At 38.3% G+C, this 24010-nt stretch overlaps 1 protein-coding gene across 13 annotated transcripts in view; it reads right to left on the bottom strand.

The window, feature by feature from the left end:
• Positions 1-23783, bottom strand: part of LOC126424904 (speckle-type POZ protein-like) — a 112992-nt gene extending 89209 nt beyond the window's left edge. For 4 of the 13 annotated variants that reach the window (XM_050087736.1, XM_050087745.1, XM_050087748.1 and 1 more), the window contains exons 1-2: positions 21689-21820; positions 20038-20198 (exon numbers count right to left, since the gene is read on the bottom strand). The gene's annotated coding sequence lies outside the window, so the exon portion shown is untranslated. Of the gene's footprint in view, positions 1-14971; positions 15039-20037; positions 20199-21295; positions 21369-21525; positions 21660-21688; positions 21821-22009; positions 22122-22336; positions 22476-22568; positions 22703-23650 lie in introns of those variants that run through there. The other 9 variants (XM_050087738.1, XM_050087746.1, XM_050087742.1 and 6 more) reach the window with 8 other exon arrangements.
• Between the last annotated feature and the right edge of the window lie 227 nt (positions 23784-24010).

Below are 24010 nucleotides of genomic sequence, written 5' to 3'. Positions count from 1 at the left end.
CCGCATGGACTAGCTGCAGGTTATAGGTTTCCAGCTGAAGGACAGCAACAACACCATCAGTACTCACTTCCTGTTCAAAATGTTTTGAACAGTGTAAGTGCTCCAGTTCCTCTTGGTTCAACAGGAAGGCATCGCTCTATCAAAGGAAGATACTGACTGGCTAATTTTAGTATAAAACAGAGAGCACAGAAGTTGTATAAATTGAAAGCAGTAAGTCTTTTGACCTTTCACATACATTTTGCAATCATTTAAAATGCTTGAAAAATGAGTCCCTTACTCATCATTCAAAACTAAAATCATGTTAAATAAGGCTAGGTCTTGATTTTTATGAGCCTGTTATGTGATAATAAAACATGATTCATGTATGGCAAAAATTTCAATTGTTTATAAAACCTGTTCAACCTAAAAGTGGAAGCTCTCGTTTTCAGGGAATGTAAAACTACACTCCTGGAAATGGAAAAAAGAACACATTGACACCGGTGTGTCAGACCCACCATACTTGCTCCGGACACTGCGAGAGGGCTGTACAAGCAATGATCACACGCACGGCACAGCGGACACACCAGGAACCGCGGTGTTGGCCGTCGAATGGCGCTAGCTGCGCAGCATTTGTGCACCGCCGCCGTCAGTGTCAGCCAGTTTGCCGTGGCATACGGAGCTCCATCGCAGTCTTTAACACTGGTAGCATGCCGCGACAGCGTGGACGTGAACCGTATGTGCAGTTGACGGACTTTGAGCGAGGGCGTATAGTGGGCATGCGGGAGTCCGGGTGGACGTACCGCCGAATTGCTCAACACATGGGGCGTGAGGTCTCCACAGTACATCGATGTTGTCGCCAGTGGTCGGCGGAAGGTTCACGTGCCCGTCGACCTGGGACCGAACCGCAGCGACGCACGGATGCACGCCAAGACAGTAGGATCCTACGCAGTGCCGTAGGGGACCGCACCACCACTTCCCAGCAAATTAGGGACACTGTTGCTCCTGGGGTATCGGCGAGGACCATTCGCAACCGTCTCCATGAAGCTGGGCTACGGTCCCGCACACCGTTAGGCCGTCTTCCGCTCACGCCCCAACATCGTGCAGCCCGCCTCCAGTGGTGTCGCGACAGGCGTGAATGGAGGGGCGAATGGAGACGTGTCGTCTTCAGCGATGAGAGTCGCTTCTGCCTTGGTGCCAATGATGGTCGTATGCGTGTTTGGCGCCGTGCAGGTCAGCGCCACAATCAGGACTGCATACGACCGAGGCACACAGGGCCAACACCCGGCATCATGGTGTGGGGAGCGATCTCCTACACTGGCCGTACACCACTGGTGATCGTCGAGGGGACACTGAATAGTGCACGGTACATCCAAACCGTCATCGAACCCATCGTTCTACCATTCCTAGACCGGCAAGGGAACTTGCTGTTCCAACAGGACAATGCACGTCCGCATGTATCCCGTGCCACCCAACGTGCTCTAGAAGGTGTAAGTCAACTACCCTGGCCAGCAAGATCTCCGGATCTGTCCCCCATTGAGCATGTTTGGGACTGGATGAAGCGTCGTCTCACGCGGTCTGCACGTCCAGCACGAACGCTGGTCCAACTGAGGCGCCAGGTGGAAATGGCATGGCAAGCCGTTCCACAGGACTACATCCAGCATCTCTACGATCGTCTCCATGGGAGAATAGCAGCCTGCATTGCTGCGAAAGGTGGATATACACTGTACTAGTGCCGACATTGTGCATGCTCTGTTGCCTGTGTCTATGTGCCTGTGGTTCTGTCAGTGTGATCATGTGATGTATCTGACCCCAGGAATGTGTCAATAAAGTTTCCCCTTCCTGGGACAATGAATTCACGGTGTTCTTATTTCAATTTCCAGGAGTGTATTTTTCAATTTTTTCTCCTGTTTTCTTCTGTATTTTTGTTGTATTGGGTATCGATATTTCGATTAGTTGTGTTAATTTCTTCTTTTTATTGGTGAGTATGATGTCAGGTTTGTTATGTGGTGGTGTTTTATCTGTTATAATGGTTCTGTTCCAGTATAATTTGAATTCATCACTCTCCAGTACACTTTGTGGTGCATACTTGTATGTGGGAACGTGTTGTTTTATAAGTTTATGTTGTAAGGCAAGCTGTTGATGTATTATTTTTGCTACATTGTTATGTCTTCTGGGGTATTCTGTATTTGCTAGTATTGTACATCCGCTTGTGATGTGATCTACTGTTTCTATTTGTTGTTTGCAAAGTCTGCATTTATCTGTTGTGGTATTGGGATCTTTAATAATATGCTTGCTGTAATATCTGGTGTTTATTGTTTGATCCTGTATTGCAATCATGAATCCTTCCGTCTCACTGTATATATTGCCTTTTCTTAGCCATGTGTTGGATGCGTCTTGATCGATGTGTCGCTGTGTTAAATGATACGGGTGCTTGCCATGTAGTGTTTTCTTTTTCCAATTTATTTTCTTTGTGTCTGTTGATGTTGTGTGATCTAAAGGGTTGTAGAAGTGGTTATGAAATTGCAATGGTGTAGCCGACGTATTTATATGAGTGATTGCTTTGTGTATTTTGTTAGTTTCTGCTCGTTCTATAAAGAATTTTCTTAAATTGTCTACCTGTCCATAATGTAGGTTTTTTATGTCGATAAATCCCCTTCCTCCTTCCTTTCTGCTTAATGTGAATCTTTCTGTTGCTGAATGTATGTGATGTATTCTATATTTGTGGCATTGTAATCGTGTAAGTGTATTGAGCGCTTCTAGGTCTGTGTTACTCCATTTCACTACTCCAAATGAGTAGGTCAATATTGGTATAGCGTAAGTATTTATAGCTTTTGTCTTGTTTCTTGCTGTCAATTCTGTTTTCAGTATTTTTGTTAGTCTTTGTCTATATTTTTCTTTTAGTTCTTCTTTAATATTTGTATTATCTATTCCTATTTTTTGTCTGTATCCTAGATATTTATAGGCATCTGTTTTTTTCCATCACTTCTATGCAGTCGCTGTGTTTATCCAGTATGTAATCTTCTTGTTTAGTGTGTTTTCCCTTGACTATGCTATTTTTCTTACATTTGTCTGTTCCAAAAGCCATATTTATATCATTGCTGAATACTTCTGTTATCTTTAGTAATTGGTTGAGTTGTTGATTTGTTGCTGCCAGTAGTTTTAGATCATCCATGTATAGCAAATGTGTGATTTTGTGTGGGTATGTTCCAGTAATATTGTATCCATAATTTGTATTATTTAGCATGTTGGATAGTGGGTTCAGGGCAAGGCAGAACCAGAAAGGACTTAATGAGTCTCCTTGGTATATTCCACGCTTAATCTGTATTGGCTGTGATGTGATATTATTTGAATTTGTTTGGATATTAAGTGTGGTTTTCCAATTTTTCATTACTATGTTTAGGAACTGTATCAATTTAGGATCTACTTTGTATATTTCCAATATTTGTAGTAACCATGAGTGGGGTACACTATCAAAAGCTTTTTGGTAATCAATGTATGCATAGTGTAGTGACCTTTGTTTAGTTTTAGCTTGATATGTCACCTCTGCATCTATTATCAGTTGCTCTTTACATCCTCGTGCTACTTTGCAGCAGCCTTTTTGTTCTTCATTTATAATTTTGTTCTGTGTTGTATGTGTCATTAATTTCTGTGTAATGACTGAAGTTAATATTTTGTATATTGTTGGTAGGCATGTTATGGGGCGATATTTTGCTGGGTTTGCTGTGTCTGCTTGATCTTTAGGTTTCAGATAAGTTATTCCATGTGTAAGTGTATCAGGGAATGTGTATGGGTCTGCAATGTAACTGTTAAGTAATTTAGTTAGACGTGAATGTGTTGAGGTGAACTTCTTTAGCCAGAAATTTGCTATTTTATCTTTTCCAGGGGCTTTCCAATTGTGAGTAGAATTAATTGCTTGGGTGACTTCATGTTGCAAAATTATCACTTCAGGCATTTGTGGTATCATCTTTTATGTGTCTGCTTCTGCTTGTATCCACCGTGCATGCCTGTTATGTTGTACCGGGTTTGACCATTTGTTGCTCCAGAAGTGTTCCATGTCTGTTATGTTTGGTGGATTGTCTATTTTAATGTGTGTGTTATCTATTGTCTGGTAAAATTTCTTTTGGTTTGTGTTGAATGTTTGGTTTTGTTTCCTTCTATTTTCACTTTTTTTTGTATCTTCTAAGTCATTTGGCCAATGCTTGTAATTTCTGTTTCTTTTCATCTAATTGCTCTATCGCTTCTTGTTGTGAGATTTTACCTAACCTGTTTTTTTTCTGACATTTCATTTCTTATAAATTGTGTTAGCTGTCCGATGTCCTTTCTCAGTTTTTCTATTCTGATCTGTAGCCATTGTTATTATTATTATTATTATTATTATTATTATAAAAACTGGCTGTTGACACCAGCAGCTTCAGTGGCCAGAGACTGGCCGTGTGTGTGTGTGTGTGTTTTTGACCAAAAGCTCATTTTCAGACAGTCTCTTTGTTGTGCTTATCTGCGACTCGGCATCTCCGCTACATGGTCAGTAGCAATGATTCTTTTCATAATATTGTTATATTCCAATCTGGATTTTCCATTGTTTGGCTTTAAAATACTAAGTATTTTAAAATTTTATTTTCTTGCACTAGGAATTCTGGTTGGAAGCAATCAATAATAAAGTGCCTTTTCATCACAATTACACAGCTAACTATCAGGTTAAGCTTATCCATAACTGATGTTTAAGAACCTGCGACTGTTAATTCAATGTAAATAAATTTATACTTTAGGATCATTTAAATTTGCATTTATCATTACTTGTGTGGAAGTTTAAGAAACTGAAGCAGATTCACTGTCACAACAGTCGTTTGGTGAATTCCATGGAGACATTTCCATCTTGAAAAACACCCACCTGAAGCTATAAATCTTTGTTGCTGTGTAAAGCAAAGTGATTTCTTTAAGCTCAAGCTTTAATTAATTGGCCTGGAAAGTGGGACACCTTCACTTTCCTTTATTAGGAACCACACATAAAGGCATTCATCAAGCTCACTGTCATTTCCCAGTTTAGTCCTTTTGTGTCCATTCCCACATCACTTTCAACTGATTTATACATTTTCTAAGTTTATTCTCTTCTTTCACCCACTCTCTGTTTCTTCGGGTACACCACACTCCCTCGATAAACTTGCTTCAGTTTCACCATTTAACGCACGAGAGAGCGTTGCAGAAATCCTGAGAATTCGTAACTGGCAAATGTTTGAGACAGACATCAACTATTCTAGGAAAGGCTGCTTATAAATTCTAAGAACCACTATCAAATGAAAAAACTAATATGCTACAGGTCCCCATGTATTGCTCCCAAATGAACTGCAATGACAAGATTAGATGAATTACAGTGCACAAACGTGCATTTAAGCAGACATTCTCGCTGCAACCCATATACAATGTGAGGACTTCTGGCATCGTTTAGGTAGTATGGGAGCAGATGTCAACTACAATGGTTCTTTCTTCTTATCTTTATGACCCTTAAATGTTTCAACACATACATCTCATCTTCTGTGGGTCTCGTTTATTTCTTAACTTGCAATAATTTAAGGTTCGACTGTACAGATTTTCCCAATGAATTTTATGGCTTTGATGGCATCTAACATTTTTGTCACATTGTGTATCCTTTGTTTTAACACCTGCACTTCGAGGCTAGAGTGAAGAGACAAAAGAAGAAATGAGAACAGTGTGCCAAATTGAAGCCAACAAAACACACAATATCAAAAAATAATCCTGTCAAAACCCTAAAATACAGAACAGCAGTACAGGTTGCACAACCTAATTTAATGAGGGTTAAGAAACAAATAATGAGAACCATAGAACGTGCTACAAAGGTGTTAAAACATGTTTGGATTGAATCGATGAATACGAGAAAAATTTTGTATTTTAGCATAAGGCACCAATTTTCTGGAAACCAAGTTTAGTTTGCAAACATGAAAAATAAGACAATGGGAGCTTAAAACCTTAGTAAGTCAACTATATTAATGGTCTAAGTTTAAGCTGTCAACTAAAATAAATTTTTTTAAAATGAGGTCAAATTCATTTTCCAGAACGAGACTGTTTCACATACACGTTATTTCACTGGCAATTGCCTAATTTTGCCTTCTTGGGCACTGTTGAACAATATCTCACAGAAATGCTTCTGAAAGTCAATCTGTTGAAATTCACACCCTATTTTTTAAAACTTGTGGTAACGTCACATATTCCTGATGAATGGAGTTGTTGTTGTTGTCTTCAGTCCTGAGACTGGTTTGATGCAGCTCTCCATGCTACTCTATCCTGTGCAAGCTTCTTCATCTCCCAGTACCTACTGCAACCTACATCCTTCTGAATCTGCTTAGTGTATTCATCTCTTGGTCTCCCTCTACGACTTTTACCCTCCACGCTGCCCTCCAATACTAAATTGGTGATCCCTTGATGCTTCAGAACATGTCCTACCAACCGATCCCTTCTTCTAGTCAAGTTGTGCCACAAACTTCTCTTCTCCCCAATCCTATTCAATACTTCCTCATTAGTTATGCGATCTACCCATCTAATCTTCAGCATTCTTCCGTAGCACCACATTTCGGAAGCTTCTATTCTCTTCTTGTCCAAACTATTTATTGTCCATGTTTCACTTCCATACATGGCTACACTGCAAACAAATACTTTCAGAAATGACTTCCTGACACTTAAATCTATACTCGATGTTAACAAATTTCTCTTCTTCAGAAACGATTTCCTTGCCATTGCCAGTCTACATTTTATATCCTCTCTACTTCGACCAGCATCAGTTATTTTGCTCCCCAAATAGCAAAACTCCTTTACTACTTTAAGTGTCTCATTTCCTAATCTAATTCCCTCAGCATCACCAGACTTAATTCGACTACATTCCATTATCCTCGTTTTGCTTTTGTTGATGTTCATCTTATATCCTCCTTTCAAGACACTGTCCATTCCATTCAACTGCTCTTCCAAGTCCTTTGCTGTCTCTGACAGAATTACAATGTCATCGGCGAACCTCAAAGTTTTTATTTCTTCTCCATGGATTTTAATACCTACTCCGAATTTTTCTTTTGTTTCCTTCACTGCTTGCTCAATATACAGATTGAATAACATCAGGGACAGGCTACAACCCTGTCTTACTCCCTTCCCAACCACTGCTTCCCTTTCATGTCTCTCGACTCTTATAACTGCCATCTGGTTTCTGTACAAATTGTAAATAGCCTTTCGCTCCCTGTATTTTACCCCTGCCACCTTTAGAATTTGAAAGAGACTATTCGAGTCAACATTGTCAAAAGCTTTCTCCAAGTCTACAAATGCTAGAAACGTAGGTTTGCCTTTCCTTAATCTAGCTTCTGAGATAAGGCGTAATGTCAGTATTGCCTCACGTGTTCCAGTGTTTCTATGGAATCCAAACTGATCTTCCCCGAGGTTGGCTTCTACTAGTTTTTCCATTCGTCTGTAAAGAATTAGTGTTAGCATTTTGCAGCTGTGGCTTATTAAACTGATTGTTCGGTAATTTTCACATCTGTCAACACCTGCTTTCTTTGGGATTGGAATTATTATATTCTTCTTGAAGTCTGAGGGTATTTCGCCTGTTTCATACATCTTGCTCACCAGATGGTAGAGTTTTGACAGGACTGGCTCTCCCAAGCCCGTCAGTAGTTCCAATGGAATGTTGTCTACTCCGGGGGCCTTGTTTTGACTCAGGTCTTTCAGTGCTCTGTCAAACTCTTCACGCAGTATCATATCTCCCATTTTATCTTCATCTACATCCTCTCCCATTTCCATAATATTGTCCTGAAGTACATCGCCCTTGTATAGACCCTCTATATACTCCTTCCACCTTTCTGCCTTCCCTTCTTGGCTTAGAACTGGGTTTCCATCTGAGCTCTTGATGTTCATACAAGTGGTTCTCTTATCTCCAAAGGTCTCTAATTTTTCTGTAGGCAGTATCTATCTTACCCCTAGTGAGATAAGCCTCTACATCCTTACATTTGTCCTCTAACCATCCCTGCTCAGCCATTTTGCACTTCCTGTCGATCTCATTTTTGAGAGGTTTATATTCCTTTTTGCCTGCTTCATTTACTGCATTTTTATATTTTCTCCTTTCATCAATTAAATTCAATATTTCCTCTGTTACCCAAGGATTTCTACTAGCCCTCGTCTTTTTACCTACTTGATCCTCTGCTGCCTTTACTACTTCATCCCTCAAAGCTACCCATTCTTCTTCTACTGTATTTCTTTCCCCCATTCCTGTCAATTGTTCCCTTATGCTCTCCCTGAAACTCTGTAGAACCTCTGGTTCTTTCAGTTTATCCAGGTCTCATCTCCTTAAATTCCCACCTTTTTGCAGTTTCTTCAGTTTTAATCTACAGGGAGAATTTCTGTATCTGGTATGAGCAACTGGCAAACCATTTCTTCAAACACTGATTCTATACAGTAACAGAGTATCTAAAGAAAAAAACTGCAGCACAAATTAAGATTGTACTTTTAAAAATTACAGATTAATAAAATACTGTATAACATTACTTCTTGGTGGAAACTTGTGTGAGTAAAAGTTCAAGTAATGTGTATAGTCTTGTAGGGATACTTTAATATTCCTTGTACACTGAGCAGATTCAAGGGATGAATCTGAAAATATGTCTGCTTGTGTCTGTATGTGTGGATGGATATGTGCGTGTGTGCGAGTGTATACCTGTCCTTTTTCCCCGTAAGGCAAGTCTTTCCGCTCCCGGGATTGGAATGACTCCTTATCCTCTCCCTTAAAACCCACTTCCTTTCATCTTCCCCTCTCCTTCCCTCTTTCCTGATGAGGCAACAGTTTGTTGCGAAAGCTTGAATTTTGTGTGTATGTTTGTGTGTCTATCGACCTGCCAGCGCTTTCGTTCGGTAAGTCACCTCATCTTTGTTTTTTATATATAATTTTTCCCACGTGGAATGTTTCCTTCTATTATATATATATATATATAAAGATGATGTGGCACGTCGCTGGCTTTCGTTTGGTAAGTCACATTATCTTTGTTTTTACATGTATTTTTCCCACGTGGATTGTTCCCCTCTATATATATATATATATATATATATATATATATATATATATATATATATATATATATATATATATATATATATATATATATATATATATATATATATATTTTCCACGTGGGGAAAAATATGTCTAAAAACAAAGATGATGTGACTTACCCAATGAAAGTGCTGGCAGGTCGATAGACACACAAACAAACACAAACATACACACAAAATTCAAGCTTTCGCAACCAACCGTTGCTTCGTCTGTGTATGTGCGGATGGATATGTGTGTGTGTGCGCGCGCGCGTGTGCGCGAGTGTATACCTGTCCTTTTTTCTCCCTAAGGTAAGTCTTTCCGCTCCCGGAATTGGAATGACTCCTTACCCTCTCCCTTAAAACCCACATCCTTTCGTCTTTCCCTCTCCTTCCCTCTTTCCTGACGAAGCAACGGTTGGTTGCGAAAGCTTGAATTTTGTGTGTATGTTTGTGTTTGTTGTGTGTCTATCGACCTGCCAGCACTTTCGTTTGGAAGTCACATCATCTTTGCTTTTAGACATACCATATTAAGAGAAAGTGAACAGTACTGTATCCAATTGCTGTATCACACCAATCGTGTAAATCAATCATAGATAATGTCAATTCATAAAACCGTACTTTCTAGACACTGGTATTGCAAATTACTATGTATTGGGTAACATTACCTATTGTAAAAATGTAATGTATTTTATAAATAATTATGTACATCCCACATTAGTTGTTATGTGTATATACTGTCCAGATTGTAAGAATAATGCAGTTTGGGGCACCACGTCACGGATTGCATGCGGAGGTTTGAGTCCTCCCTCAGGCACGGTTGTGTGTGCTGTTCTTAGCATAAGTTAGTTGAAGTAGTATGTACGTCTAGGGACCGATGACATCAGCAGTTTGGTCCATTAGGAATTCATACACCTTTGAGCATTTTGTAAGAATAATCATACGTCATATGTTACAAGAACACAACTGTACAAAAGGTAATTTATGAGACCCCTAAAATCAGTCATTACAAGTTATCAAACTGCTCCTCCCCTACAGCATTCTGGTTGTTCACAACAGAGCCCCTCCCACCACTACCACTGACGCCTCCCCTACTGTGCTGTCTGCACATGTTCCAACCCACTTATTTTGTGCACCAGTAAGTTTCTCAAAATGGTTTAATTCTTTGATATAAAGGACAGTCACTCATAATAATAAATTAGTTACCTGACTCCTGAAAAATTTCTTCTAATCCTGATGAAAAGAATATGGGGCTCAATATTTCGGTGATATCCAGGGACAAGGTTCCAGTTTTGGCCACTACCATACTTTGATGTAATTAGTGAATTTTTAAGCTTCTTTTGAATGCCAGCCAATCTTACAACAGCTTATTATAAACAATATGAAAAGTGCCTCTGAATTAGATATGGAAGCATTTCTTTGCTTGGAATCATAATTTTGTGGGAAGGTCTGTGTTGAAGAATTTGAGTTTCGTAGAGTCTTTCTTTAAACAACCCATACTCAGTTTTTCACGTTCTACATATTTAAATGAAACACCAGAAGACTTGTAATGAATTGTGAAGCAAGGTTAAGTATCATAGTTCCATTTGTTACAAGTTAAATATGGCAACAAACCAAAAACATACCATTAAACTGCTATGGCCATGAACAGATCCACATTCAGTCTTGGTTTCTTGTTATGAGCACACTCGTGGTCTTAAGTAAAGACATATTTGTGTCCTGCTTCGGCCAAGTTTAAAAATTTATGCAAAACATCTATAACACAGATTTGGTTTGTTTATGTAAAATATTTCTGGTATATCAAAATAAACATAACTAACAGTCTTGCCTGAGCATCTCATCCTTGTAATACAGTAAAATGTGCAATACAAATTATGAAAATATAATAATTTAATGCAAAATTATGGAAATGACAGTTGCTGCTCACCGTACAGCGGACATGTTGGGTTGCAGATAGGCACATCAAAAAGAGTCACAAATGAAGTTTTCGGTCCGTAAGGCCTTCATCAAAAACAGACCACCCCCCCCCCCCCCCCAAATACATACACACAACTGCACTGTGGCTTCAGTTGCCTGAGACTGCAGTAGTCTCTCTCTCTCTCTCTCTCTCTCTCTCTCTCTCTCTCTCTCTCTCTCTGTGTGTCTGTGTGTCTGTGTGTGTGTGTGTGTGTGTGTGTGTGTGTGTGTGTGTGTGTGTGTGTTTGACAAAGGCCTTACTGGCCCAAAGCTTTATTTGTGAGTTTTTTGTTGTGCCTATCTGCGACTCAGCATCTCCACTATATGGTAGCAACTTTCCTTTTCATAATACTGTTACATTAAATTTATTATACTATGCAGTGGCCAAAAGCTGGGAAATGACTGGCTATAGATATTCAAATGTGGCCAAAAGTAATATACATACCTTGAAACAACAGATATTATTTTTTGAAGAAACTTTTAAACTTTTTTCCTATAACAAACCTTAAATTGTCCTTAAGATGGCCATAACTGGTGTCTCAACTCTACTGTGTGACTCTACATGTGTCACTGAAAATGGTTCTGAACGGTTGCCTGCTATGTGGTGAGACATACAATATGCTTTGTGTTGGCAATGAAAACCTAAGTATAATAAATTTAACAATGTGTGATAAAGGCTAATCTCGTAACATAGAATATCCATCATTGTGTAATTTAGTCAATTCGATGTGACATAGAAAAGCAGATTTGTGTCAACAGCTAGTTTGAAGTAGCCAGGGAGAGAATATTAGGCAGAGTAGTAATACTGATGAACTATAGCTAATGACTCGCATACAAATATTACTATACCCTATCAAGATGTAACCTCAATTTAGTTGCAGTTGCTCAGGGATTTTAGGGGGCAAGAGCAGGAAGTGTGATGGCTACATTACAAACTACGCTCTCATGTAACAATTAGCCTCTAGTTTGATCATCACTAGGTGGCATAATCTATATCACTTCAGGCAGGCTGGGAAAAAATCTTACCTTCATAGTCTCGGGTGTTATTGAATTTAGCGTTATGTTAAAATGAAGGACTAAGTAAGGAACAAACATTTTTTTGTTTTCTCCAAAAAATTTCTGCTTCGAGAAACAGCCCTCCAAAGATGACACTGCACATACCAATTTGAGGATGCGAATATTGGGGAAAATTTTAAAATACTGTATCTTTGGAACAGTTCTAAATATTTTGTTGGTTTTTGTTTATTTGAAAGTTAATTGCTTTGTGATTACAAAGAAATCTTCCATTTGGACCTATCTGCTAAAGTTCTTTTACTATAGCATTCTGAATTTTTTATAATTTATGATTTTTTTTTTTTAAATGACAAACCATAAAATTTTGATTTTTTTCCTGTTGATCAGTATCATATAGTTATACATTCCCTGAGAACAACAGCTTCCGCTTTGAGGTTGAACAGGTTTTATAAACGATTGAAATTTTTGCCATACATAAAACATGTTTTATCATCACATAACACACTCATAAAAATAAAGACCAAGCCATACTTAACATAATTTTAGTTTTGAAAGATGAGTAACAGACTCATTTTTCAAGCATTTTAAATGGTTCCAAAATGTATGTAAAAAGTCGAAGGACTTAATGCTTTCAATTTATACAACTTCTGTGCACTCTGTTTTATACTGAAAATAGCCAGCCAATGAACTAAAAGTGTGTTCTACTGCTTAAGTATCTTCCTTTGATATAGAGTGATGCCTTCCAGTTGAACCAAAAGGAACTGGAGCACTTACAATCTTCAAAAATTTTGAACAGGAAGTGAACACTGATGGTGGTATTGTCTTTCAGCTGTAAACCTACCGTATTTACTCGAGTCTAAGCCGCACTTTTTTCCGGTTTTTGTAATCCAAAAAACCGCCTGCAGCTTAGAATCGAGTGCAAAGTAAGCAGAAATTGTTGGTAGGTGCCGCCACAACAAACTTTTGCTGTCGAATATATGTAGCACTACACAGGCATGCTTTGCAGGCACAAAGATAAATACTGGCACCAAAACCTCTGTGTCAGTAAATAAATTAGAAGAAAAGGTAGAAGAATGTAAACATTATGCCATGTATTCTTTCGTGTTCGCTGCTATCTCATTTAAATCCTGTCTGCCTAATAAACTACGAAACTACAGTGAGACAACAGCAAACGCGGAAGAATATACATATCATGTCACGTTTATATTCATATTATTCATATGCTGAATAGTGATACAGTCAGAACTGAAGCACGGCAACTGACTAGATTTTTAAATCTAAGATGACTAATTTCTGTGCAGAATGTAATGTACTAAAAAGGCATCTGCAAAGATTTTCAAACGGAGAAAATTTTTCGCTTAACTCTCATTCAGAACATCTATCATGTGTAGTTTATTGTTTGGCTCTTGTTGATCATTTTCAAAGAAAGCAGCAGTGTAAGTAACAACAAATAGCAGTCTCTTGCCATTGTTTTGCTTACGAGACAATTCTCTCCTTTTTTTAAATTGTAAGATGCGGTAGCTTGCACAAAAAGAAGTCATGCCGTGAGCGGCGACAGGTCATAAACACTCATTATCAGAATTCTACAAACAATGCATGACACAGTACAATAATGCATTTTGAGCTTAGAGTGACGTAAACACCTATAACAAAGAGAACGTCATCAGATCAAAGCAAAACAAGCAATCGATTCAAACCAGATGAAGCACATGAAAAAGGAAGGGTACCCATATAAATACAGACGGAGTGCCTGACACATAGCAATGGCTACTTGGTAAAGCTTAACTGTTAAGCTTACGACTCTAACCAAACTACTGTAGCTGTATCTACATCCATTCGATCTAAATTGTGTCTCGTGTTATAATGGACCAGCTTTGTTTCGATTTGGAGGTGCGGTCTAAAACTTTTCTCTCCCCTTGAATTTCGAGTTTCAAATTTCAGGTGTGGCTTAGATAAGGGAAAATTTTTTTTCCTTTATTTCGAGTATCATTTTTCGGGTGCGGCTTAGATTCGAGTAAATACGGTATATCCTGCAGCTGGTCCATGTGATAGCATTAAGTTCACTACAGTTTTGTTTAACTCATAACTGGTGTCTATAATCTCTGCAATCCACGAGTCACAGTCATACATACACGCCACAAATATCCCCCTTCTCAGGTTATGAATCTGAATATTATCCTGCTGTTTCTGACGTGTTGGCCGAACAAACACAGTTTCTTCTTTCTTGCTCTTTAAAGTGTGTGCAATTTGAGTTTGCCCATCACTTTGAATCCAAAAATGCGTCTTCCGAATTTCTTTCACAGTAAGGACCATTCTTTTTTCTGCTCACGGAATTCATCGATTTTCTCTTTGGACAAAAGAATGAGGGCTGTGGTTGTGTAAGATTTCACGACTCTTGTAAAATCTTCAGCATTCTGAATTGCAGCTGTATTTGGTCTGGAAATATTGTTTTGTACATGGTGCTTCAGCAGGCAACCTACACCATCACAAGGCCCCTTCACGTGACCAGTAGTACTATGTACCCAGTCAATTGATACAAGCGACTTGCTCAATTCAAACAGCTGGTAATGACTAGGAGCACCATCAGATATAATGGTCACCTTCTCTGCCCCTGTTTGCAATTGAAGAATTTTGCACATTGCTAGCAAAGCATGTGCTGAGCCGTGCCGTGCATCATCACTTATAACTGCAACACTTGTGGTCTTGTTTTGAAAATATGTCACTCCTGTAAAAATTGAAACCTGGTCATTATTCTAATATACCCTTGTATTTCTCGATGAAGAATTACAGACTGGTTCTGAGAAAAATAACAGTGAACGCAATTTCTTCAGATGCTTGTGTGTTACAGCTTTCACTGACTATTTACCAAGTTCAATGAAACTGTCAAAGGCAACAGTTTTCTTAATTAGTTTATTTTCCTCCCAACCCGCATATGTAATCTCTGCAGAGTTACCTGCTATGTCTTCCAGGCCAAGGGTCTGTAAAGACAGTCCTCCCTTTCTAGGGCAGTCACCACATTCCTGAAACAAACAAGTCTCTCACTTTATGTAACAGGCTACTAATGACTTCACATGCCCAACAAAAGTATCACATCATGTGCTCCACTAACTTCTTCACAGTTGCCACACAAAGTTCAAAATTCGCGCAGTACACACATAAACAGACATTGCGGGGGGAGGGGGTGGAGCTACTCATTTAGGTCATAGTGCATAGAACTTTTATCTTCCAATATGTGAAGTTGTATTATTGCTCTTATAAACTGTAAAAGGTTTCTTTAATACTGCAAGTCATGTACCTCTTTACGTTCGCAACTTTTTTACCTTCAATGGTTTTTGTTGGCACTCTGACAAAAAGTTCCATTTATCTTCCAGATAAAATGACTGCACTATTTGAACTTGAGCTGCTGCTAAAGGATGACAATAATAGGGATCTGGTCTTCCAAAGACTCCTTTTACAGACCTAACATTTTTCCACAGCTGAATTGATGTTTGTGAAAAATTCCTGGCAAGAAGTGCAAGAGTGCCTTGGTTCATTTTCTTCTGAAGATGAAATTTCTACTTTGAAGAGTGTGATCAGTTTTGCTGTAGCATACTCATCAATAGCTTTAGCAATTTCTCTGTGCTTTCTTTCAGCATAGACCAGATGACTTGACTCCAATGACCATGGTTTCTTAACAGGTCTAACACCCACCTCTGTAGTTGACTGATTCAGGGTATTTAATTCTCTCTCTATTGATGTCTGCATCATCTGCACCATGGGAGGCTTCACTTTGTTCAGATGCTATCATTGTTATTCTGTCAAGGAGTCAATCCACATGAAGTGGTCCCGTGATGGTCACTTGACCATTTTTAAATATTTTGATATGTGATTGCCCTATACTTGAGAAGTTCAAAACAGTTTTTTTTAAATAATTTATCTTGGAACTTTACTGGATGGCAGTTATTTTTATTTGTATGCGAGACAATTTTTCAGTCTGGAGACATAACAAAAATCTCGGCACTGGGCTAAGTTACAACACTTCAATTGACATGATTGTCTTTAGAAAAGTGCCCTCTACAACATTGTCTATTACACAAAATTCCCTAAATTCAAAAATAACCAGTCACAGGGACCTCCAAAGTTTGTTATCCGAATTTTCAAAAATCGACTTTTTAGGCCCAAAAATCACGAACAAGGAGTGATTTATGAGGGTCTATTTTTTTCTATAGTTAGATATCATACACTACTAGCCTCATATAGTGCAAGAACACTTACATATGTTTCCTTAATTTATTAATTTTGGAAATTTGAGACTACAACTGATCTTATGGCTGTTGCCTAGTCATGTGTGATATTGGTGGGATATGATCAATTATTATTGAAGTAAGGTACTGAATTATATACAAAAAGTGGAAACATCACCAAAATTAACATTTGTATTATTTTGATATACTTAAATATTTTCAATTTACATCCTTCGAGATGCAACTGTCCCTATGCCTGGTGGTTAATGTTCAGAACACTTATTTCTTCAGACAGCTTCTGTGATATTCTATAAGACCTCCCAGTTGCTGTGGTAAGTTCAAGCACTGAGAGTTTCCTTAAAACATTTTTCATTGGCATCCAAACTTTGTCACTAGTAGATTTCTTGAATGATGATCTTGGGCCAGCAGGTTGGTAAAAATGCACAAAAACATCATTGTTTTCCAAACTTATTCTTTCAACCTCTGCAAGCCACCACAGTCCATCACACACACATCAATTAGAGAGTAATCACATATAAAAAATTAAAATATTTAAAAATGGTCAAGTAACAAACTTAATTTTTATTGGACCACCTCATTTGGACTGACCCAAAGACATTTAGAACACGGAAGGCCGTCAATGGAAACATCTTCACTTTGAAACAGTCTTCAAATGAGAACACTTATTCCCAACCTGAACAAAGTCTGTTTTGTCTGTTTGTCTTATACATCACTCTTTTATCGATATGCAAATAGTCAGCATACTTCACTCTCCTGTGGCCCAGTTAAAAGGCATTTCAAACAGTCCTTTTCACAAAACACACTGCAACTGTGTCACCTGGCAAATTCCTCACGAAAACACAGAACTTACGGGATGGTCTCAGATTTCTTAGAAGCCTCTTCAGTAAACAAATTACCACTGAACAACTACAATAGAAACCTGCAATGAACAACCACGACAAAGAGATTGCAACGAAGTGTAAGAGATATCTGCAACAATGAAAGTGATAAGAAATAACTGCAACAAAGACAATGGTAATAAAGGGATTACAAAAGTGTCCGATTCCACCCGTCTGGTTTGACCCATGACGTCACCAGTATGGCGGAAAAAACCATTCTCAACATGGCGCCTATGACGTCATTATATAAACATAACAAACACAAAAGTACATATAAAGCCAACAAACACATCTCCCTCCGAAGATATTATAAAACTTACGGGACCAGCGTGTGAAAGTGGGAGTTTTTGAGTGGGGACAAACCATATACAAACACACACACACACACACACACACACACACACACACACACACACACACACACACACACCACAGTCCCAAACCAAACAAAACGACAACATGAAAACACCACAAAATTCCACTACACCTACAATATCAACAGGACACTGTCACTTACTTTCACCTACATAACGCAACCACAATTGCTGATACCACAAAATAAAAGCCAACTACTTAAAAAATTATAATCACACCGCAACTAAAACGAAAATTTGAATCAGACACTTCTCTTGACCTATATAGGTCAACAACAGCTCACGATATCAACACATAGCTACGATGACACTTTGGAATCTCACACTTCCCTTGACCTATATAGCTCAAATACAACTGACGATACCAAAAAATTGAGATCGAGTACTTCCACTAAGACGCATAAATCAACCAAAAGTGCCGATACCAAAACAACCACTAACACATGCAGTAAATAACACCAACCTAACAACACATAGAAACCCCACCGAACATCACACACACACACACACACACACACACACACACACACACACACACACACACACAAACACACACCCCCCCCCCCCCCCCCCCACAAAAAAAAAAAATTTCCACCAACAGTCCCTGGTCCGAGACGCCCAAACTCTTGCCAACTGCATATTCTGCTTATATACGCCATATTTCACTATCTCCGCCATAAGCCAGAAAGTTGCAGAAACTTTCTGACAGACAACATGTCATCCCCCATTTCAGCCCACAGACATGCACTAGTAAACTTAGCAGTCATATCCATACCTAACAAAAGAAGCCACAAATTGAATTAAACAACTTACCGCACGACAAACTGCAAACCAATAACATCAAATGACATCTCAATAGCATAAACATAATTCTTAACTCACTGCAACCAATTTCCATTCTTCTCTAACAGTCACGACCAATAAATGGACACTTCAAGCACTGATACCGAAATGAACCCAGTACACCACACGATGCGGACCATACACAGACCACCAGAGGAAGCCACCAACTGCAACAAGACAACATCTACAAACACAACACACTCAAACTAAACTCTGTGCCGTCATGATGTCACCCCCCCCCCCCCACTCTTACATCCGGGTCAAAGCCGACAATGGGATCGGATGCCTCTCTTGATCCGAAATCAAATATTGTAACGAAGAAATTAGTAAGAAACAACTTCAGTGAAGACATACATTACCCTTAAAAGTTAAACAAAATGATTTTTTAAAAATAAAACCTGTCAACTTAAAAGTGGCAGCTCTCCTTTACACAGAATATAGTACTACATGGTACTAATCAACAGAAAAAGAAAAATCTAACTTTACTGGACATGCATTTTTGGAAAAAAAAAGGTTCTGTAAATTATAAAAAAATTAAAAGGTGCATTAAAAGAACTGACATATGTCCAAATGGAGGGTACCATTGTAATCACGAAGCAATTATCTTTCAAATAAAAAAAAATAAAATTAAAAAAACCTCTAGCAAAAGATCTATAACTGTTAGAGATACAGCATTTTAAATTATTTTTTTTCCAAAATTCGCATCTTCAAAATAGTGTTCGCAGCATCATCTTTGGTAGCCTGTATCTCTGGGCAGGAATTTTTTGGAGAAAACAAAAAAATACACGTTTCTTACTTACTAAAGAATTTTAACATATGCTAAATTCAGTAACATCCAAGACTATGAAAGTAACCCCCTGCCTGAAGTGATACAGATTACACCAGGTATTCTAAAGAAAGATACAGTTAGAAACACATGCACATCTTGCCCATCTTCTCACGTCACAATGACTACGCAAAACTTCATCGTATAAGCTTCGTGAAAGCTTTGTGCAGTTGAATGAAGTGTTCTTGCTGTTAATGGCCCTAGCCTTAATCACCAAATGATTATCTGGAGGATACCTGGAAGAATGATTTCAGTTAATATATCAATGTCTAGGGCAGCAGAGAGTGAGCATAAACTCCAACTGAACTACATTTATGCCAAACAATACATTCCTCTATTCATCTGAAAAATTTCCATTAAGAATGCTGGATGCGGATGTGATACCCATAACCTAACAACTTCACTACAGTTCCATGCTGGCATCTCGTATTAAACTAACTTCGCAGTAGTGTGTGTGTGTGTGTGTGTGTGTGTGTGTGTGTGTGTGTGTGTGTGTGTGTGTGTGCGCGCGCGCGCGCACACGCGCATTCTGAACCTTCCTGGGAGATTCTAAGTAAATGCTGGACTACATCTCAGAAAGTTTTTTTCTGTTGCTATACAGCTATTTTATCCTTGAAAACACATTTATGTTCATAGTTTTCACTTCGCAGCCTATGACAGTGTTCGTATATGAACTTGGTATACCGACAAAAGTGTTGCAGTGTTACAAATCTTAAGTTAGGAAATTTCTACTCCCTGCCTTATTAAGATTTAGCTTGTAAAAAAAATTTCTGGCTTTAAAATGTCCATTTTAATCAATGCTCCACATGCTTTCAAACATGTTGTATCTGAAACTTTCGCAATGTTTAGCTTACCTTCAATGTGATGACAACCTTATCAGATAATGTAAAACTGGAAACAGCACAATAAATTTAATCTTCACACACTAAGCCCACTGCCCATTGTACTAATGCATCACTTCAGAGTGGCAGGGCTTCTGATGTCTTGAAGTGTTTAACAACAACCAGATGAAAACCTGGGAAGTACAAAAGACAGTCTGATTACTGTATTCTCTGTCCAAAATATCTATCACACAAAAACAGTTGCTACTGTGTGGATGGAAAAATGTTCATCAACATAAAAAAATGCAGACAATCCTAGAGCAAAGAAAAAAATCACAAAACACACTGGCATGTCAAATTTTGGCTTCAAAGTGAGCTTCATAAGAAGTATTACAGTACATAACACTATCAACACGTAGTGTTCATTGTTTTCAACATGCTGGAGCTTGAAATTCACTACAACCTCAAACACTGGGCTAGATAAATAAATATGAACCATGATGGTTTACTCTGGAGAAGTAGCCTACTTAATAAAAATGAAGTTAACATTTCTGACTGGGAAACAAATTTCAAACTTGCAAATGTACTGCTTGTGTAAGTAGATAGAAATGATTCAGAATGGTTGTGATCCCTGGTGACGTTCGAGCATACTGTTACATGAACTGGACATAACACTTCCGATTTCAGTCAAAAATTCCACTGTCCCATTTATTTATATTTTCACATTCATCTGAAACATAGATTGCGATAAAAATGAAAACCAACTGTCACACACATTCCCCCACCATTACACAACCAATAAAAAAAGTAAACTGTACACGATAAATGCCTAAGCTGCGTATATTCCGGCCAAATATTGTAGCCTGCAATGTCAGTCGTTGCTGTTTTAATTCTTACTTTCTGTCATTACCAACACAACCTTGGCCAATTTACTGACGTCCAAGAACTGCCCCATGCAGTTAATATTCATTGGGCTACCATTCACTATATCAACAATTATTTACCCGACGACAGATATTAATCTAATATACACAGCCCACAGTTGCACTCAAAAGTCAAAAGAACTTTCCACCTGTTATTACACTGTCAAAATTCGATGACAATTATTTCTTTATAAACAATTTTACTTTTTATAAATATACGATAGAAGTACCCTAGTATATTGTCACACATTTTTAAAACATTTTTATACAGAAATATGTGACAAAAAATATTTTTACATTGTAATATGTATCTAAATACCGAACAGAAACTTGGGAGAAGCTACATCTCTCACGTAGAAACAACGAACCTTAACAGAATTTTCGTTGTTTGGATCACAGTAGCACAGAACAGAGCAATGTTTGGCCGGAAATAGTCGTAAGCTGAGAAAGAAAAACACCGGTACCAATAACTGGTTGCCTCTTTAATTGGCATCTGCTTCTAGTAATTAAAATATAATAATACTCTCAGTCGCGCATGTCGACGTCAAAAAATCTCGCAAAACATGATCGCAAAAACAAATCAGATTTAAATTATTACACTTCTTTCAATAACAGTGTACCCAGCTGTCACAGTATCGTAAATGCAAACATCAAATCACACAGTGATTGATAATGCTCACGATACATATGTGTGTGCACAAGTCAACAAGACAAACACGATGAAAACGTTACATTCCCGGTATCAAAACATAAAACCACACCTCCAGTTTGCACTACAGTCAGCTTTTACGCCGGGCAGCAAAACAACCACCTAACAACTTGCCGGTAGATGCCACTAGCACGCACAAGCTGTGATCGTTATCCGAATATTGACATTAACACACTTCCGCTTTCGATACCTGCACCAGTATACTTCCGTTTCTACGTTCTTCTCTAAATACTGTTTAAATGTTTAGTCGTAACACAGCGAAACAAGATATCATTGCAATACACACAATACATGAATGTGGCTAATCAATTCGAGGATTTCAGAATATAGTGCAAGTCATAGACTACACGACTGTACACACGAACAGACGTACCGGTACGTAAACACAATTGTGCACTACTACGATTGACGGGATGGTGGCGTATTGTTGCATAAATAAATTATAACGAATATCGTTTCAGTCAGGTTCCTCCAAAGTATCAAACCAAATGCTACTTCTGGCAATCCCCTTTCTGCTTTTCTGAGTAGGGACGTTGCCGACCGCAACCACACCGAACTTGATTGCATCTGTGTTCATCAGTCGCCAAACTTTTTAGCTCAAGAGCCAATACTGACATTATAATTAATTGGAAACCTTAATAAATTAGTATGTTACGAGCTCTATATAGGCTAGTTACAGTAAGAGTAAGTTTACCCCGACCTCAAAAGTCGTTAAGTGGATACCATTCGGAACACTTCGTGTTGACTGTTCTGCTTCTGATTGTTGACTGTTCTGCTTCTGATTGTTGTCGCTCTCACCCATCTCATTGGCTGTGACAATGTAGCTATCTAAGTGTTGTCTGTATAAGCAGATAATTAATTGTTAATAACAGTAATTGTACGTATATTTAAATGAATTACGCAATATGAGACACGATCACAAAGTTAACTACCGGTATGTGTTCTGAATGTAATTTTTCTTCTACTCTTTGCGTTGTATTCACAGAGTAGAAATATCTCTGGAGTGAGCATTCAGAAGCGCAGAATTAATTTTGTGTTGTCAACATACGTTGCCACAATGGTCACGTGATCTCGGGACGCCGTAGATTTGTCCGACATTTGTCCTATAAATTTTGAATGTTGTCATATCGCTAGTAAAGACAGATTCCCTTCGTAAGTGCTGTGGATTTAGTATAGACGTTTGCAGGCACCATAGCAGTTTACGTCTGATATTTGAAATAAATTGGGCTCTTAGCTTTGAACAGCAAAATGAACGAGCATTACGTCACAGAAGCTTCACGTCAGCATGTATTTACAATGTCTTTCATGTCACATCTCGTCAAGTCGCTTAGCACAGTACTGAACGGCAAAATTGGGGTTTTGAGTCACCATCCCTACTATGCATAACACGTTAGAGTATAGGAGCTAACAACGACAAAATTTGTCAATGGCCGAAGCAAACTTTATAACCTATGTTCTTGATCAATTATGTTTGGTAAATTACTGAGAAGTGAGACAACGTTTCAAAACATCGACAATTATTTGCTAGGGAAAATATGTACATTCATACACATCAAAGAAAGCTTCAAACGAATTAATGAAGCCCGTTAAACTTATCCATTATGTTTTTTCTTATGTAATTAATAACGTCATATACAACTGTATTTCACTCCTTCATTAAAGCTGACTTTTTTGCTTAAAATGTCATATGGTGAAATTTGCTTTGTCTACTTATGTTCTTATACATATACATCGTGGGCGTCAGCGCCGTTGTGTTATCGTAAAACCTAAATAACTTTTCGCCTTCAGATATGCGACCTCGGTTGAGTAAGAAAGTGGAAAAAATATCCCAGTCGTCATGGAACATCTCCAATTTGTCACTAAAACAAAGCGCTATTATAAAATATAGATTATGAAGATACAACAGTACAAAATCCGCTATTATGAGGAGAATAAGCGCGGTGAAAATAGGTTAACTTAAGATGTTAACAGACTGGTACCGTTAAAATTTTCTTCCCGAGAAACCTTGACGTACCGTGAAATGACGTGACGTTCCGTTGACGACCTGTTTGAATGCCTCCATTCGAAAGGTATGTTTTGGTGTTATGTGACGAGACGTGACGTTACCTGATGGCGGACGCGAATTGGCGCTAAACAATCGACGTCGTCCCTAGATCACGTGACAATTCCAGTTTAATGTTGACAACAAGCGCAGGACGCAATGCTTACTCCAGAGATATTTCTACTCTATGGTTGTATTACAGCAGCCACAATTTAATTTTATATTCCTTGCTTCAAGTAAGTATTACATTTGGAAGTGACCGCCTTTAGAAAGTGCATTCATGAATCCGCATTCTGTGACAACATTTATATCATATGTAGCGTCCACAAAATA

The sequence above is a fragment of the Schistocerca serialis genome, chromosome 10 (assembly GCF_023864345.2).
Source record: "Schistocerca serialis cubense isolate TAMUIC-IGC-003099 chromosome 10, iqSchSeri2.2, whole genome shotgun sequence".
NCBI lineage: Eukaryota > Metazoa > Arthropoda > Insecta > Orthoptera > Acrididae > Schistocerca > Schistocerca serialis.
The sequence above is the reverse complement of the archived record's forward strand: the minus strand, read 5'-3'. Positions and strand labels throughout refer to the sequence as shown.